We start from the raw sequence: 16,684 nt of genomic DNA on the forward strand, positions 1-16,684 counted from the left end.
TTAGCCATTCCAGGCCACATATACTACCCTAAGACTCCCAAAGAGGGAGGACTGATGAGGACTGCCCTGTTGCCCACATAGTAAGATGGGCACTGGTGGCTCACACTACAATCCTACCTACTCAGGAGGCTGAGATCTGAGGATCACTGTTTGAAGCCAGCCTAGGCAGGAAAGTGTTTGAGATTCTTATCTCTAATTAATCACAGAAAAAGCCAGAAGTGGAGTTGTAGCTCAAGTGGTAGAGCTAGCCTTGAACAAAAAGGATCTCAGGGACAGCATGCAAACTGAGTTCAAGCCACAGGACTGGCAAACAGACAAACAAACAAACCACCACCACCACCAACAACAAAACAATAATCCTATATAGGGTGTGCTCATTTGTTCGGCTACTATAATGAAGTACAACACACTAATTGGTTCTTGTTCGAACAAAGAAAAAGAAGAAAAGGGGAGCATTCAATGTAGCTAGTTAAAGGCAGGACCTCTTTGTAGAGAGAAACTTCAGGTTAATTATTAAAGGAAATTCTCAGAAGTAGAGACTCAAAGAAAATTAGACAGTCAGACAAGCTAAGTGAGGTAAATGACAATGAAACTAAGAGCTGGGAAACCTGGAAGGTGGTTTGATTTTGGTGTGGTAAGTAAGAAGCTTGGAATGTGTTTTGGTAAATGTCAGCTAAACCCTTATTGGAAATGAAATGAAGGGGGAACCTGGAATGTGGTTTTTGCTTCAACGACTTATTGCTTTGCTTTTTTGAGACTGTAATTGCCATTTTATTGACTCCTAGTTCTGCGTCTGTAAACTTGCTTGCTATCACGTACACTGCCACCTGCTCACCTGTGTGTAGCTTTAAAACCTAGCTTCAAGAGAGCTTGGCTGTTGTTCTTCACTGTCCTGATGTAGTGGGGAACAGTCACCACAGCTAATAAAGATCCCTAGCCTGATTGACTGAGTGTTAGTGACTCCTTTCGCTGATGGTGGGTCAAGTCCCACTGGCCCCAGGAAGGTGAGATACTTCAGTTCTGTCAACAGAAATGGATTTCCTCACAGTTGAGGTTGCAAGTATGAGATCAGTATCTTCGTTTGTCAATGGCCTCCCTATTCAGGTGTCCTAAGTGCCTCTTCATAAATACTCCAGTGAGACTAGATTAGAATCTACCCTAACAACCTCATTTTACCTTTGACTTGCTTAAAGACCCTATCTCCCAAACCAGTCACATTCTGAGGAACAAGGGGTACCAGTAGTATATTTGGAGACATTTGTACCTAAACATATGAACACAATTTACCCATAACACATGGCCAGAGAATAAGATGGGAATCTCAAGTTTCTTAGAAGAAAAAAAGCTATCCTAGGCGTGCTTATGGTATACTCAACATTTGTCTCACAGATAGGAAGAAACACAGGGTTAGTGCAAGGCACCAGGCTTCCAACTTCTATAATTTGGGGAGGTGCTAAGATTTCCCCCAGGATTTGTTCAGGTCCACATTTGGACTAATGAGATAGAGAGAGACAGGGTAGAGAGGGAACAACTGGGTCTAGCTACCATCATAGATTGGGAGTTGGAATGATTCTAATCTGTTATACTCTCTGAGGCTCTGCAGCCCTGCCTGGGATGAATTCTGCAGGACTGGGATTACATTACATAAACCCAAGAATATCTTTTGTTGCTGAGTAGGACATGTCATAAATCTAAGAAATCCAGGGGTTTCTTAGAATCAGAAAGCATGAACAATAAAAATTCATCCAAGATGTAGCCTTTTTTTTCAATGACACATTGAAGGCTCTTTTAAGCAATGTTAAGTTCTTAGCATCCTGTTGTGACTACCCCTTCCACAGCTGAAGACCCTCTTGAAAAGGCTTCCTTGTATTGAATTTCATGGGTTCTATCCAACAGGGAAAGGAACTGGCTCACTGAGTCCAAACTACCTTTTCTCTGCCCTCTTGCAAAATTTAGTGCCCCAATATTCATGATGCTTGTACTAGTCTGTTTTCTGTTGCTAATACAAATATCTGAGGCCAGGTACTGAGTAAAAGGGATTTGGCTCCCAGTTTGGGAGGTGCTAAGACCAAGATTAGGCAATCTGTTGGCCTCTGGTGGGCTCCTCCTTGGCTGCAACAAAAACATGACAGAGCTGGGCACCCATGGCTCATGCCTGTAATCCTATCTACTAAGGAGGCTCAGAGGATCATGGTTCAAAGCCAGCCTAGGCAATAAAGTCTGTGAGACTCATCTCCAATTAAACACACACACACACTCACACACACACACACACACACACACACACACACACACACACACACACACACACACACACACACACACACACACACAGCGCCAGCAGTGAAGCTATAGCTCAAGTGGTAAAGCATCAGCCTTGAGCAGAAAAGCTCAGGGACAGCACCTAGGCCCTGAGTTCAAGCCCCAAGATCAGTACAAAACAATAAAACAAAAACATGGCAGAGAAGCGGAATGGGAAATACCTGTATGCAAAAGCCAACTATATGACTTAGTCTTGCTATATAACTCACTTTTGTATGAATTAACCACAGTCTTTTTCTGGGGGCAGCAACCTATTCCAAACCACTTTGTATTAAGAGCCATTTCTCAAAGCTTCTAAGTATTTCCACTACACATTGAAGGGCTATTGTCCGATATATATGTACAAGTGGAATCATATAGTGTTTGTCTTTTTTTATAACTAACTTTCCTTGGCATAATGTCCTCAAAGTTCATCAAAGTTGTGGCATGTGACTAAATATCCTAGATTTTGTATTCAACAGAAATCTCTCCCTACAAAATTATGAGCTGATAATCCCACTTCTGCCCATACCTAAAGCTCACTTGCTCTAAGAAGAGAGAAAAGGATGTCTCAGGTTCATCAAGTATCTTACTGTATCTCCCTGGCTTCATCTAGCCCCACGCATTTCAGCCTTGCATAAAGTGTCTCTCGTCTTCAAAAACAAGACCACAGCATAATTTTCATTTAGATAGATAGACGCTCCTGAACCAACCTGCCACCAGGAAATGTTCAGGCCAAGCATGGTTTGCCATTCCTCTCTAGAATCAAGGAAGGTTTCCCTACCTGGAACATTGATGATTCAGTCTACCAAGACATACAGTAACTGGTGTAATTTGTAGGTAGACAGGAAATATTAAACTTTCCTCCAGTTGAGTTCCTGAGAAATAATCTTATTAAGTAGCAAATTCTTGTTGGTTTTTTTTTTTTTTTGGGGGGGGGGGGGTCCGGTTGTGGGGCCTGAACTCTGGGCCTGGGCGCTGTCTCTTAGCTCTTCAGCTCAAGGCTAGCACTCTACCACTTGAGCCACAGCGCCACTTCCGGCTTTTTTCCTATGTGGTGCTGAGGAATCGAACCCAGGGCCTCATGCATCACAAGGCAAGCACTCTACCACTGAGCCACCTTCCCAGCCCCTAAGTAGCAAATTCTTAAAGTGCTTCAAGAACAGTATATGTCAACAGATCCTCCCCTTTCTTTTTACTCTGAGAAATCTAAAACAACTCAGGGTAAGAAGAGCTTTGTTATCTTTTAAAGTAATGTTTATCTTTAATTACCTTAAGTTTTATGGCCACATAACTTAAATTATCACCTCCTCTACATAACTTAAATTATCACCTCCTCTACTTGAACCCTTTTCTTTAAGAAGTTGACAAAGCACCATTATCAATCACACATATACAGTAGTTCCACAACTTTGTTTCTGATAGGTATTTAAAGATAAACTTGAATTATAGATTAGTCTTAGTAAAGAATTCAAAAGGATCTGAACTATAAGATCAATTATAAAATGTGAAAAATATTCTTTGACAGTGTGTTATACATAAGCCACACTAAAATGTCTTTCAAAAAGGAAAAGATAGAGTTCCGAGACAGGGAATTCTAATTAAATTGGCATAGTCAAGACCAACCATTGCCTTTAATACACTAATGATCATAAATTGAAACATAGGTGAATCTTGCTTGGTTCTGAGACAATTTAAGAAATTTCCCGGGCTGGGAAGGTGGTTCAGTGGTAGAGTGCTTGCCTTACATGCCTGAGGCCCTGGGTTCGATTCCTCAGCACCACATACGCAAAAAGAAAAAAGCCGGAAGTGGCTCTGTGGCTCAAGTGGTAGAGTGCTAGCCTTGAGCTGAAGAGCTGCGGGACAGCGCCCAGGCGCAGAGTACAGGCCCCACGACCAGAAAAAAAAAAAAAAAAGAAAAAGAAAAAGAAAAAAGAAATTTCCCCAGTATTTAAAGATGTTCTCACAACTAGTTATATAAATCTGAATATAAGGCTGGGAAGGTGGCTCAGTGGTAGAGCGCGCTTGCCTTACATGCATGAGGCCCTGAGTTCGATTCCTCAGCACCACATAAGCAAAAAGAAAAAAGCCAGAAGTGGCACTGTGGCTCAAGCAGTAGAGCGCTCACCTTGAGCTGAAGAGCTGAGGGACAGCGCCCAGGCCCAGAGTTTAGGCCCCACGACCGGACCCAAAAATAAATAAATAAATAATCTGAATATAAAACCAATCTTCAATAGATTTGGAGATGATATTATTCCCCATCTTTTTGAAAAATTGAACATTACTAAGTCCAACCATATCACAGAAAGGGAAACCAATGATAGTATTTTTTTTAAAGATCACATTCACTTAACCACAGCCAGTTTTACTTAAATCAGGACTGTTCAACAAAAGTAAGTACTTTGTCAAAAAATATTCTGTCAGCTATTAATGATCTGAATTCTGATGTTAGAGCTCAATTAAATTATGGGTACACATTTTAAAAAAGCCATGAGACATTCGTTTTGCAATAAATAAGGCAGTGACTATTACTCATTTGTAGCTTCTTTCTTTTTTTATTTTTTTGTAAGTCATGGGGTTTAAACTCAGGGCCTAAGCACTGTCCCTGAGCTTTGTCCGTTACCACTAAACCACTTCTGGCTTTTTCTGAGTACTTTATTGAAGATAAGAGTCTCAGAGACTTTTCTGCCTGGGCTGGCTTTGAACCACAGTCCTCAGATCTCAGCCTCCTGGAATAGCTAGGAATATAAGTGTAAGCCACTGACTCCTGGCTGGATTTTTAAAAATATGTGACTCTGTTGTCTCCTGCAGAGCTGTGATTCATAGAAGACTGGTAATATCCATCATGCTGCAAACAATCAGTTCATCTGAGAAAAATAAAAATAATAAGCTAGCCGTAACACTGAATCTGATTAAGTTATATTTTACTGTATCCTTTCTTTTTTTCTTTTATGAAATAATGGTAATAGTAGGAGTGAGGTTGTCTGGAAGAGTTACATCTAAGTCTTCTAAATTTACTTGCAATTTTTCCAGTGAAATATAAGTTTTATATCCCTGAACTTGAAGTTATTACATAATTTTTCTGGAAAGCAGCCCAGAATTTTCCTGGCTCGCATGAGGAGACAATAGATCCCTGCCCTAGAGTTACTATCTGCAAACTGCTCCCAAGTCCTGCTTTCCTCCTAAAATAAGAGGGCAACTTATTAGCTGGCTACCAGTGGCTTATACCTACAATCCTCAAGAAGCTGAGATCTGAGGGATCAAGGTTGGAAATAAGTCCTGAGGCTCCATTTCCAAAGATAACCAGCAAAGAAACAGCTTGGCAGTGTGGTTTAAGTAATAAGAATGACAGCAGGGCAAGCAAACTGAGCAAGCATGAAGCCCTAAATTCAAACCCTGTATTATTGGCAAAAAGAGGGAGGGGGCAGCTTCTTGAATTTCTTTGGCAATCAATTATTTCTGGAAAAATAAAAGAACAAAATGAAGAGCAGATCAAATCATTGAAGACCTAAGAGATCATTGCCCCTAAAAATCATGATTATTGTAATCATCCCCTGTCCCCAAGCCTCCCACATCTTTTTCTGCAAGTAGTAGCTGACCTCATCAGAAAGGAGGTGCCACCTTCCCATGCACCTTTCCTTTCACAAACACAGAACACACATGTAGGCACAGAAGTCAAAACTTTCAGGCTAACTGTCTTATCTTGTCTAGTATATCACAGATCCTGAAGAACGCCTGCTATTAGATGGCAAAAACTAGCTATAATCTTCAACTATGCCTTCAGCATGGACATTTACCATCTAAGGAAATAAACTGGGTTATTTCTTTCCTTATCCAGAGGTCTAGTCCTAGGGGGTTCTCAGGTTGTCTTTTGTTTGCTAGTAAGATCTGGTAGTGAGGCCCAGGTACAGTTATGATAACCTTTTCTCAAACCACCCAGGCTTACAGGGCCAAAATAAGCAGCAGCACTACCTAGGAACCTACTTGGGGAATCTGAAATGCTCTGGAAACAGAGCTTAGGAATTTAACCACATTCTCCAATTGCTCTTTATAAATTCCAGACATGAAACCATGACATTTTATATGGCAGTCAATACTACCACAGAACAGTTGAACTGAGGGCTGGGAAGGTGGCTCAGTGGTAGAATGCTTGCCTTGCATGACTGAGGCCCTGGGTTCGATTCCTCAGCACCACATAAGCAAAAAGAAAAAAGCTGGAAGTGGTGCTGTGGCTCAAGTAGTAGAGCACTAGCTTTGAGCTGAAGAGCTGAGGGACAGCACCCAGGCCCAGAGTTCAGGCCCCACGACCGGATTCAAAAAAAAAAACAATAGTTGAACTTAGTTTTGTTGACTCTTTGTATCAGTCCTTGTAAAACTCTCAAATATGGTATAATAAATCCCAAAGTAATCACCAAAATTAAGCTAAATTATCTTTAGTGATTATGATTAAAATGGCAACATACACACAAATGAATTTTGAAATATGTGATAAAAGTTCTCTTTGCACTAGGACACGAATGGTTTTCAAGGTCAGCTAAACCAATTATTGTTTTGATACTACTGGTTTACCTGGAACTTGGGCAGCTGTCCAGTCCCCAAGTCAAAATCGGCACCATTAGTCTGTTTGCTAGAACACCACACATTCCAGGCAGCTGTATTCACCTTCATTAAAGGGCAGAATTTTCTCAGGCCTCAGCCTTGCTGATATACAAGTGGGCCAAGGGTAGGTGGCTTTATGCAGAATCGGGTTATTGGGTCAGGGTGAGGGACTTCTTGCTTTTACTAGCAAAATGTAGACTTACAGAATAAAAAGGTAGTTCAGATAATCCTAACATTTATACTTAATGAAAATGAGATTTATATATTTTTATATCCAAATTTTTAAAATCTTTTTATTTTTTATTGTGATAATACTGTCCAGAGGGGTTACAATTATATGAGCAAGGTAATGAGAACATTTCTTATCAAGCATTGTTGTCTCCTCCTTTGTTTCCCCTTACCATCCGAGATTTATATTTTAAGAATAACTTTTTACACAACTTTTATTTTTTTATTAGCATACATTAGTTGTGCAAAGGGGTTGTATTGGGACGTTCCCAGATATGTATACAATGTAGACTTACCCACTCTGTCACTCTTCTATATCTCAGTCAATTATTAATTTCAGTAAGTTTCATTTTTGTATTTCCATACTTGCAAACAAACTACTTTACCCATATTGATCCTCACTCATCCTGTTAGCCTTCTCCACTACTGCTGGTACCTACCTGTTCAACAAAGCCTGTTTACTTTCCTGCCATTTGGCTTTTTTAGTGTGTATTAACTGCACCAACGGGCTTCACCATGTTATTTCAGACATGCATATATTTGCTTTCCCTTTCCCTGCCCTTCTGCAGGGAAATTCCTTATTCCGTCTTCAAACATAGTTACAATGTATTTCTGAAATTATTCACCGTCAATCTTTTTTCTAACCCCATTCCTTCCCCAGACTTTCTTTTTAAAATAAATATAGACTAGATTCAGAACCCTGAAGGAAAACACAATTTCACTCCAGGGACTATTTGTGGTTGGAATCAGAACACAATGCATCACCTTCTTTCCAAACAACATTTTCTTGCCTCACCCAAGTCTGCCAGGGATAGCTCACATCTCAGGAGCAATCAAAGCCCAAGTCAACTCTATGACTCTTGGAACACCCAAATGGTTTGGGGCACTCAAATGGTTTCAATTTCTGCTTCACTATTTAAAACCAGATGGCTAAAGAATGCTCTGTATTTATTGTTCTCTTGGTTCTCTGGGTGGATGAACTGTACATAGAAGTCTTAGTATGAGGGGCAGCCCTCCTCCAATGCATTGTTTGTAGACTTGGGAAGTATATACAACACCAAGAGTACTCAAGAAATTGTAGGGATCAAGCTTAACATGACTATAGCTATCTAATTTCTAAATCCAGAAGACTTCACTAGTTGTCAAGGAGCAATTCTCCCAGTTCAGGTGGGAGGACTGGCAATTACAGAAATCGCTCATCAAAATTTACGATTCCCATCTGGCCTTCCCCATGTCCCCTTTCTAACCAGGGATGGAGTATGTGAAGCCTAATTGAGAAATCTTTATCTTGGACTTCCTTCTTGGTACTTCCTTTTTTTTAAGTAGATTTAGTATTTAATATTAACATGAAAGGCAGATAGGAACAAACAGAAGGAATAAAGGAAAACGCTAACACAAGCATAGAGGGGGAAAACCCAAGCCAGCTTTATGTGAGTTATTTTTCTCAAACAGCATGAAAGATTTCTACTTCCTGGTAGAGGATCCTGACTGAGTCACAAAGCTACAGCTCTCATCAATGAGAGTTTGTGAAGATCCTCTTTTAAAGTACAATGTCTTTTCCAGGTCTGTTCCTGCAATCAGAGTTAAGACAGGTCCCTAACTCTGATCAAAGAATAAGAATTTCTGGACAAGTCATAATGGTAAGAAAATTTGGCAGAGCTTTATTGAGCAAGCATTCAGAAAGTAAAGACATGCTCTAAGAGGATGTTCTGAGGGAGACATGCTGAGCTAACTTTATAGTAGGTGTATAAATGGTAAAAAGTGGGGCAGGAGTTTAGCCCCTAATTTGCCTTAGGACAAATGCTCCTTTTTATTCTGAACACCTGGTTATATTGAATGTTTTTTTTTTATCAGTTTGGCCTAGAGATTTCTTATCTACTTATTAAGTTTGGGTAATACTGCGTGGCAGTAGCTCATGCCTGTAGTCCTACCTACTTAGGAAGCTGAGAACTAGGGATCATGGGATGAAGCCAGCCCAGGCAGGAAAGTCCATGAGTCTCTTATCTCCATTTAAGCAGCAAAAAGCTGGAAATGGAGCTCAATTTGGAGAGCCCCAGCCTTGAGTGAAAAACTTAAGAAACAGCACCTTCTAAGTTCAAACCTCAATACATGTCTTAGTCATTATGACATAAATGTTTGAGCATCCCTTCAAAGGACGGTTTCTGCCAAATGAGTTCAAGGTGGGTTGTCCATCCTTGCGACAAACATTTACTTTTGCAAAGCATTATGAAGCTTAAAGAAAGTATGCCTGTGTGGTATTCATTAGTACAATGCTTATCTAAATTCCTGACTGCAGTTTCCTATGCCTCATTTTCCCTGATTAAATCCTCTATCATAAATCCCTAATGTTAGAATACTTGAACCTCAGACTTCACCCATGCCCTGAAATGTCTGTCATGGGGGAAAAAAAATCTATCTATCTAGCCAGTCTGGGGATTGAACTCAGGGCCTGGGTACTATCCCTGAGCTTTTTTGCTCAAGGCTAGCACTCTACCACTTGAGCCACAGCACCACTTCTGGCTTTTTTTTTTTCATGGCACTGAAGAAATGAACCCAGGGCTTCATGCATGCTAGCTGAGCACTCTACCACTAAGCCACATTCGCAGCCCTGGAATGCATTTCTGTGATGTTACAAACCTGGTATCCAGGTTGAAGTTCTTTACAACTGTAGCATTCCCATTTGGGATACCAAAATCAACCTGCTTGTTGTGAAACCCACAGGTGTTTCTGGATGTTTTAAGAAATAAAGCTATTTCCGTATCTTATGAAAATAGTTGAACTTGGTTTTTGCCTGCAATAGTCTTTCCTTAGTTTTTTGCTGTTCTTCTACCTTGGTTGTTGAAAAAAACCCCAAAGATAAAAATTAGTAATTGATTTAATGGAGTTTATGGCCCTTTTTTTGTTTTTGAAGCTTACAATGGATATCTGAAGCTGCCTAACTAATAGTTTCTTGGGAAAATCTGTTCTCCCAAGACTTAGGACCAATATTACTTTATTTTCTCAAGAGTCTCAGCCAACAAGCTTAAGAATAATGCTGAGTTCTCATCCTTCCCTTGGGTAATTTCCCTGATCTTACCATAATTGACATGTTATCCCTTCCATGACACATGATTTCTTATTTCCAGGCCAGCATGATTAGGTTGACAGTGCCATCTAGGTCCAGCATTTGGTACTGCAATTACTTTTTTTTTTCTTCTTTTGCCATTCTCTTTCAAAAATTTCATTCCCAAAGATGTTTTTCCATAGGGTACAAAAGGTTGACATTATGACCTATAAGTCTTTCCAGGTTAAGTCAAAGATAATACGTAAGAAACTGAAATTCACTTGTCAGTTTCTCATGGTTCTTTGAGAATTTTCTGAGTTTAGATTTACATTGAGCCAAGTCTATCATGGAGAAGGACACATGGACTTGTTTCTTGCTCTGCGGCAGCCCACTTGAGAACAGCACATATTATTCACTGTTGGAGCCAATCTAGTAAGAAGCTTCTATGAATTTGCAGGGCCCAGCTCCTATTCTAAAGGCAGGTACTGAGACTGGTATGCAAGTGGAAAGACTGGGGTGAATTTGGAACAGAGCAAGATGACTTCTGAGGCAGAAGATGTGACCAGTGGAAGTGGCCTTTTCTACCCTGCAACTACCTGATGGGTTATGCTGAAGGCTCTTCAGAGTGTCCTTTATAGAATGCAGGGAATACAGCATGAAATAAACATCTCCCCCGAAGTCTAGGGTCTTAGTATAAACCCATAATAAGCTGGACATAAGAAATTTCCAATCATTACCTTTTTTATTACGGAATATGTATAGTTGGGAAATAGTATTAAAATTTACAGTACCATTTTCAGGTCTTATCTCTACACATTCTTCAGAATATATACCAAGGGGGAGTTATCAGAAATAGTAATGCTATTTCCCATATTACCATCAGGTTACAATGCTTACCTGTAAGAAAAAGAAAGAAAAAAAGGTAGGTAGGACATTTTCCTAAGTAAGAACATCTGGATAGACACTGGGCTATCCAGAATAGATAATGCTGGCCTGTAAGGATACTGGCAAGTCTTGATGAGAGGGTATCCTTGACTCCCAGGAGGCAAATGTCCTTTTGATGCCCCTAAAAGAGATGATTTAGGAATTGAGCCAATCTCTTGTCCCATCTCTTAAATAGGAAGAAAAATACTCAGAAAGAATAACTTTGTCTTCAAAACCTTTTCTCCACGCTATTTCCTGTTTTGGTGGTTCTAAATTTGAATTCAGAGCCTCCACTTGCTAGGCAGGCACTCTGTCATTGAGCCAGGCCACTAACCTTGTTTTGCACTGGTTTTTCTTGAGATAAGGTTTGCTTCCTATTCCATTGAGCATTTAGCCTTCAGAATCCTTATTTTATACTTACCATTACAGCATGGATATCAAACATGTGCCACCACTTCCAGCTTCTTACATTGAGGAGGTAACTAACAAATTTTTCTGTCCAAGCTTCCCTAGAACCAAGATCCTCCTAATCTCAGCCTGCCGTGGAGCTGGGATTCAGATGTGAACTGCCACACCTGGCTTTGAGTTGAGAAGGTATCTCATGTTGTTTTTCAGCCTGACTTCTATTCTCCCCTCTCCCAATTCTCAGCTTCCCATATAGTCAGGATTATAGTTGTGAGTTCCAGCTCAGCTACTTAGCTTTTTTATCTCCTGTAGAAAGGACTGAATACATACATTACCCTTGGAGAGTTCTTAGGGAATGTTTAAATCCAGTTCTTCTGTTCTCATTTTTCCATCCTGTAAAGTTCGAGGAACATTTTCTTTAAAAGTAGTCATATACCAGTTTATATCCTGGTTTATAAGGAAGGGGATTTCATCTGCAGAAGTGATTAGTTTCTTTTCAAAGTCACATAAAAGCAGGTTAAAACCAAATTAAGTCTAAAGTGCATTTAACAGATTGTTGTAATGAGAATGGAATTTGTACAGTTCAAAGATGGTAGGAAGAAACGTCAGTGGATGTTAAATACAAAATTGTCAAAGATACTCTTATACTAGTTACTACTCTGTAAGGAAACCCAAGTGGTAATCCAATGCAAGTTTTTTTTTGTTTTGTTTTTGTTTTTGTTTTTGTTTTTGGGTCCGGTCGTGGGGCCTGAACTCTGGGCCTGGGCGCTATCCCTCAGCTCTTTAGCTCAAGGCTAGTGCTCTACCACCTGAACCACAGCGCCACTTCTGGCTTTTTTTCTTTTTGCTTATGTGGTGCTGAGGAATCGAACGTAGGGCCTCAGGCATGCAAGGCAAGCGCTCTACCACTGAGCCACCTTCCCAGCCCTCCAATGCAAGTTTTTAAATGATTTAATGCTCTCACTGCAACTGATGTACAAGTATGGGATACAGATCCTCTTGATCACTGGATACCTATTCTTAGGGGTAATAATTCATTAACACTTTTAAGGTTACTATCAGATATGAGGTGATTATTCCTGGCTAACTCCTACTATTGGACAACTGAGTAAAGATACCCTTTGCTGGGAAGAATGAAAAGCATGACTATAGAGGTGGGTCCCCCCACCCCGCTTTTTTTTCTTTTGTCAGTCGTGGGAGCTGAACTCTGGGTCTGGGCGCTGTCCCTCAGCTCTTCAGCTCAAGGCTAGCGCCCTACCACCATGAGCCACAGCACTACTTCCAGCTTTTTTCTGCTTATATGGTCTGAGGAATCGAACCTAGGGCCTCATGCATCTGAGGCAAGCACTCTACCACTGAGCCAACTTCCCAGCCTGGGGTCCCCCTTTTAGAAGTGAGTTAAGGACACAAAATAGGACAAATGTAATTAGGCACAAGCCTGTGAACCAAACAGGTGAAGCCAGAGCTAATCAGATACTTCAAATCACAGTACAAGGAAGAAACAAGGCCCATGAAGAGTCAACCAGTGAAACACCACGTAAACTCCTTAAAGCCTGCCCCTAACACTTTATCAATACAGTGGCAGTAGCACTATATTTCTGTCTAGCTGCCTGCTGTCTCTACTTTTTTTATTTTTTTGCCAGTCCTGGGGCTTGAACTCAGGCCTGGGTACTGTCCCTGATCTTCTTTTGCATAAGTCTAGCACCCTACCACTTGAGTCACACAGCACCACTTCTGGCCTTTTCTGTTTATGTGGTACTGAGGAATCAAACCCAGGGCTTCATGCATGTGAAGCAAGGACTCTACTGCTAAGCCACATTCTCAGTCCTGTCTCTACCCTTTCGCAGCATCCTAATAAGTCTTTGCATTTTCACACTCTTCCCACTGCATATCTTTCCACCAACCCATAACCCTTAAATCCACAACAATGACCACCTGGCCTCTGTTCTTATGCCATCTGTTGGTCTGGAGGATACTATATGGCAGACACATGCAATATTTCAGCAAGTATATCCAGTAAACTTTGGATGCCACTCAAGGAATTTCATTACTAAACTCACAGGTGAAAATGAGGCAGACTAAGCCGAGTGCCAGTGGCTCATGCCTGTAATCCTAGCTACTTAGGAGGCTGAGGTCTGAGGATTACAGTTCAAAGCCAGCCCAAGCAGGAAAGTCTGTGAGACTCTTATCTCCAATAAGCCACTAGAAAACCGGAAGTGGTGCTGTAGCTTAAGTGGAAGAGTGCTTGAGCTGAAGAGTGCAGGGACAACACCCAAGCCCAGAGTTCAAGCCCCACGACTGACAAAAAAAAAAAAAAAAAAGAGGCAAACTATTCTCTAAAACTAAATGGACTTAAACTTTATACAGGATAATGTTGTGCATATATCTCAGATAAATTGGATGTTTCCTTAGGCCTTTCGAGAACTTCACACACAGATTAATACTATGTCTAACTCTGTCCTTAGTTTTAATATAAACTCCTTCATGGTTCTCCTGAGCTTTTTGGAAAAGTATGTTGCTTATCCTTATGGTACTTACATGTAGAGAATATTAATTTATTATTCATTATGTTGTTTTATGGCATATCCATAGAATACCAAATGATCTTGCTATACTATTCTTGGGCATATGTATGAAGGTATGTAAGTCAGCATATAAATACCTGCACATCCATGTACAGCAACAATATTCACAATGGTCAAACTATGGGATCAGCCCAGGTGTCCATCAATCAATGACTGAATTTTAAAAAGTGGCATATTTATACAATGGTGTATTATTCAGCCATAAAGAAAGACATTATGCTGTGTGCAGGAAAATGAGTGAAACTGGAAATCCTATTAAGCAAAATAAGCCAGACTAAGACAAAAGTATTTCATGTCTCTCTTATCTGCAAGATTTTAGACAAAAAAAAATGACAAGAATGCAAAACTAGGACCATTTGGAAGTGGAAACTAGCAGGAAGGGAGAGGGTGAAAGTAGAAGGTAAAGAAGTGACAATTGTAAGTTAAGTACTTCATATCAAAATAGAATAATGAACTCCATTAAAAGTTTTACAAAGTGCCTAGCTATTCAGGAGGCTGAGATCTGAGGATCACGGTTTGAAGCCAGCCCAGGCAAGAAAGGCCATGAGATTCTTATCTCCAATTAACCACCAGAAAACCAGAAGTGGAGCTGTAGCTCAAAGTGGTAGAACACTAGCCTTGAGTAAAAAAGCTCAGGGAGAGTGCACAGGCCCGGAGTTCAAGCCCCACAACAGATAAAAGAACAACAACAAAATCAACCTTTTACAAAGTAGAGGGATAAGAGTAACATTGAAATTTGATTTAAGTACATAACGTGCATGTATGGAAATATCACAATGAAATCTTTTTGTACAATTAATATATGCTAACACAAAATAAACTACGCTAGGCGTCAGTGACACATACTGTAATCCTAGCTATTCAGGAAACTAAGATCTGAGGATTGCAGTTCAAAGCCAACCAAGGCAGTAAAGTCTGTGAGATTCTTATCTCCAAAAAGCTGAAGGTGAAGCTGTAGCTCCAATGGTAGAATGCTTGCTAGACTTGCACAAAAAAGCTCAGGGACAACACCCAGATCCTGAATTCAAGCCCCAGGACTGGCAAAATAAATTAATTAACTGATTTTAAGAATTCCAGTTGGTATACTAAATCTGGTTCTTTATGACTTCCTTGACAAGGTTCCTTTTAAATCAAAGTATGAGTTTCACCAGATTTTGTTTGTTTGCCCATGTTTTTTTGGTATGAACATGTAATCCCGTGCTCTGGGGCTTGAGCTACAGTCAAAGTGTTCTGCTGCTTGAGCTACATCCCCTAAGCATCAGTTTTTTTCTTGAGGTATTTATCCAGAATGTTCTTACCTAGAATTCTAGGCAAATTATTACTGCAAAGTGAATAATACTATTAGTTGCTACAGCCTAATAAGGAAAGAAGAAAACTTCAAGTTACCTAGTAATTTAGAGTTCTGACATTTGTTGGCTCTACTGCAACTAAAGAAAATGTATGCTTGCTTTGGGTCAAGCTACCTACTAATAAAATGTTTATTCTTAGTTCCTGGCTCTTGGTTCCCATGCTTGTCCCCAAGACATCCTAATAATGCCTGATCACAAAACTCATTTTAACTGTTTAGGTTTTTTTTTTCTGTCGGTCGTGGGGCTTGAACTCTGGGCCTGGGTACTGTTCCTCAGCTCTTCAGTTCAAGGCAAGGGCTCTTACTGCTTGAGCCACAGCACCACTTCCGGTTTTCTAGTGGTTTATTGGAGATAAGGGTCTCACAGACTTTCCTGCCCATGCTGGCTTTGAACTGTGATTCTCAGATCTCAGCTTCCTGAGCAGCTAGGATTACAGGCATGAGCCACCAGCGCCCAGCTTAGAGTTTTTTGGTTTTTTTTTTTTAGGGGTGGTGTTGGTTGTCTTTCTTTCTTTCTTTCTTTTTTTATTCCTTTCCTTTCTTTCTTTCTTTCTTTCTTTCTTTCTTTCTTTCTTTCTTTCTTTCTTTCTTTCTTTCTTTCTTTCTTTCTTCCTTCCTTCCTTTCTTTCTTTCTTTTTAGGTACTGGGAATCAAACTTAGGACACTATATTTGCTTGGCAGGCGTTTTGCCATTGAGCTACATTTCAAGCCACAAATCTCATTATAAACACCATTGAGATTATATTAAATGTTTCCTCAGTACTCAGAATCCCTTTTCACAGACAAAATTTCTATTAGTAACATTCACTGGTACTTCTTAAACTGACTCACCTGTTATCTGCTTGGCTTCAAAGTTTTCTGCCTTCCTCACCATCGTTAACTCTTATTTCTCCTTTTGGAAAAGCTGTTAGTTCAGACTACCTGCTTCTAATGTGACCATGTAAGGTGGTTCTAGTACTGGAAATGTAACCTATTTTACATCTATAGCCATCTTGGTTATAAATAATACCTTGCCCACACTATGATACTGCCATATATTCTCATGCCTTTAAGATAAGCAAAGATAGTCAGTTGGCTGAGCATTTACTTCTGGCAACCAACCAATATTGGACATATTGGTAGCCTTTCTAAAGAAAAGTCCATGCACATTCTAGTTGCCTCCTTTTCTACTTGAACCACACCTCCAACAAGCAATTCTGGATTGATCTGCTTCTTTCTTCTATCCAGGCACTTCTACCTTTGTCAGCCAAT

This window comes from Dipodomys merriami, unplaced genomic scaffold, assembly GCF_024711535.1.
Source record: "Dipodomys merriami isolate MVZ:Mamm:240054 unplaced genomic scaffold, mDipMer1.0.p SCAF_19, whole genome shotgun sequence".
NCBI classification, from domain to species: Eukaryota; Metazoa; Chordata; class Mammalia; order Rodentia; family Heteromyidae; genus Dipodomys; species Dipodomys merriami.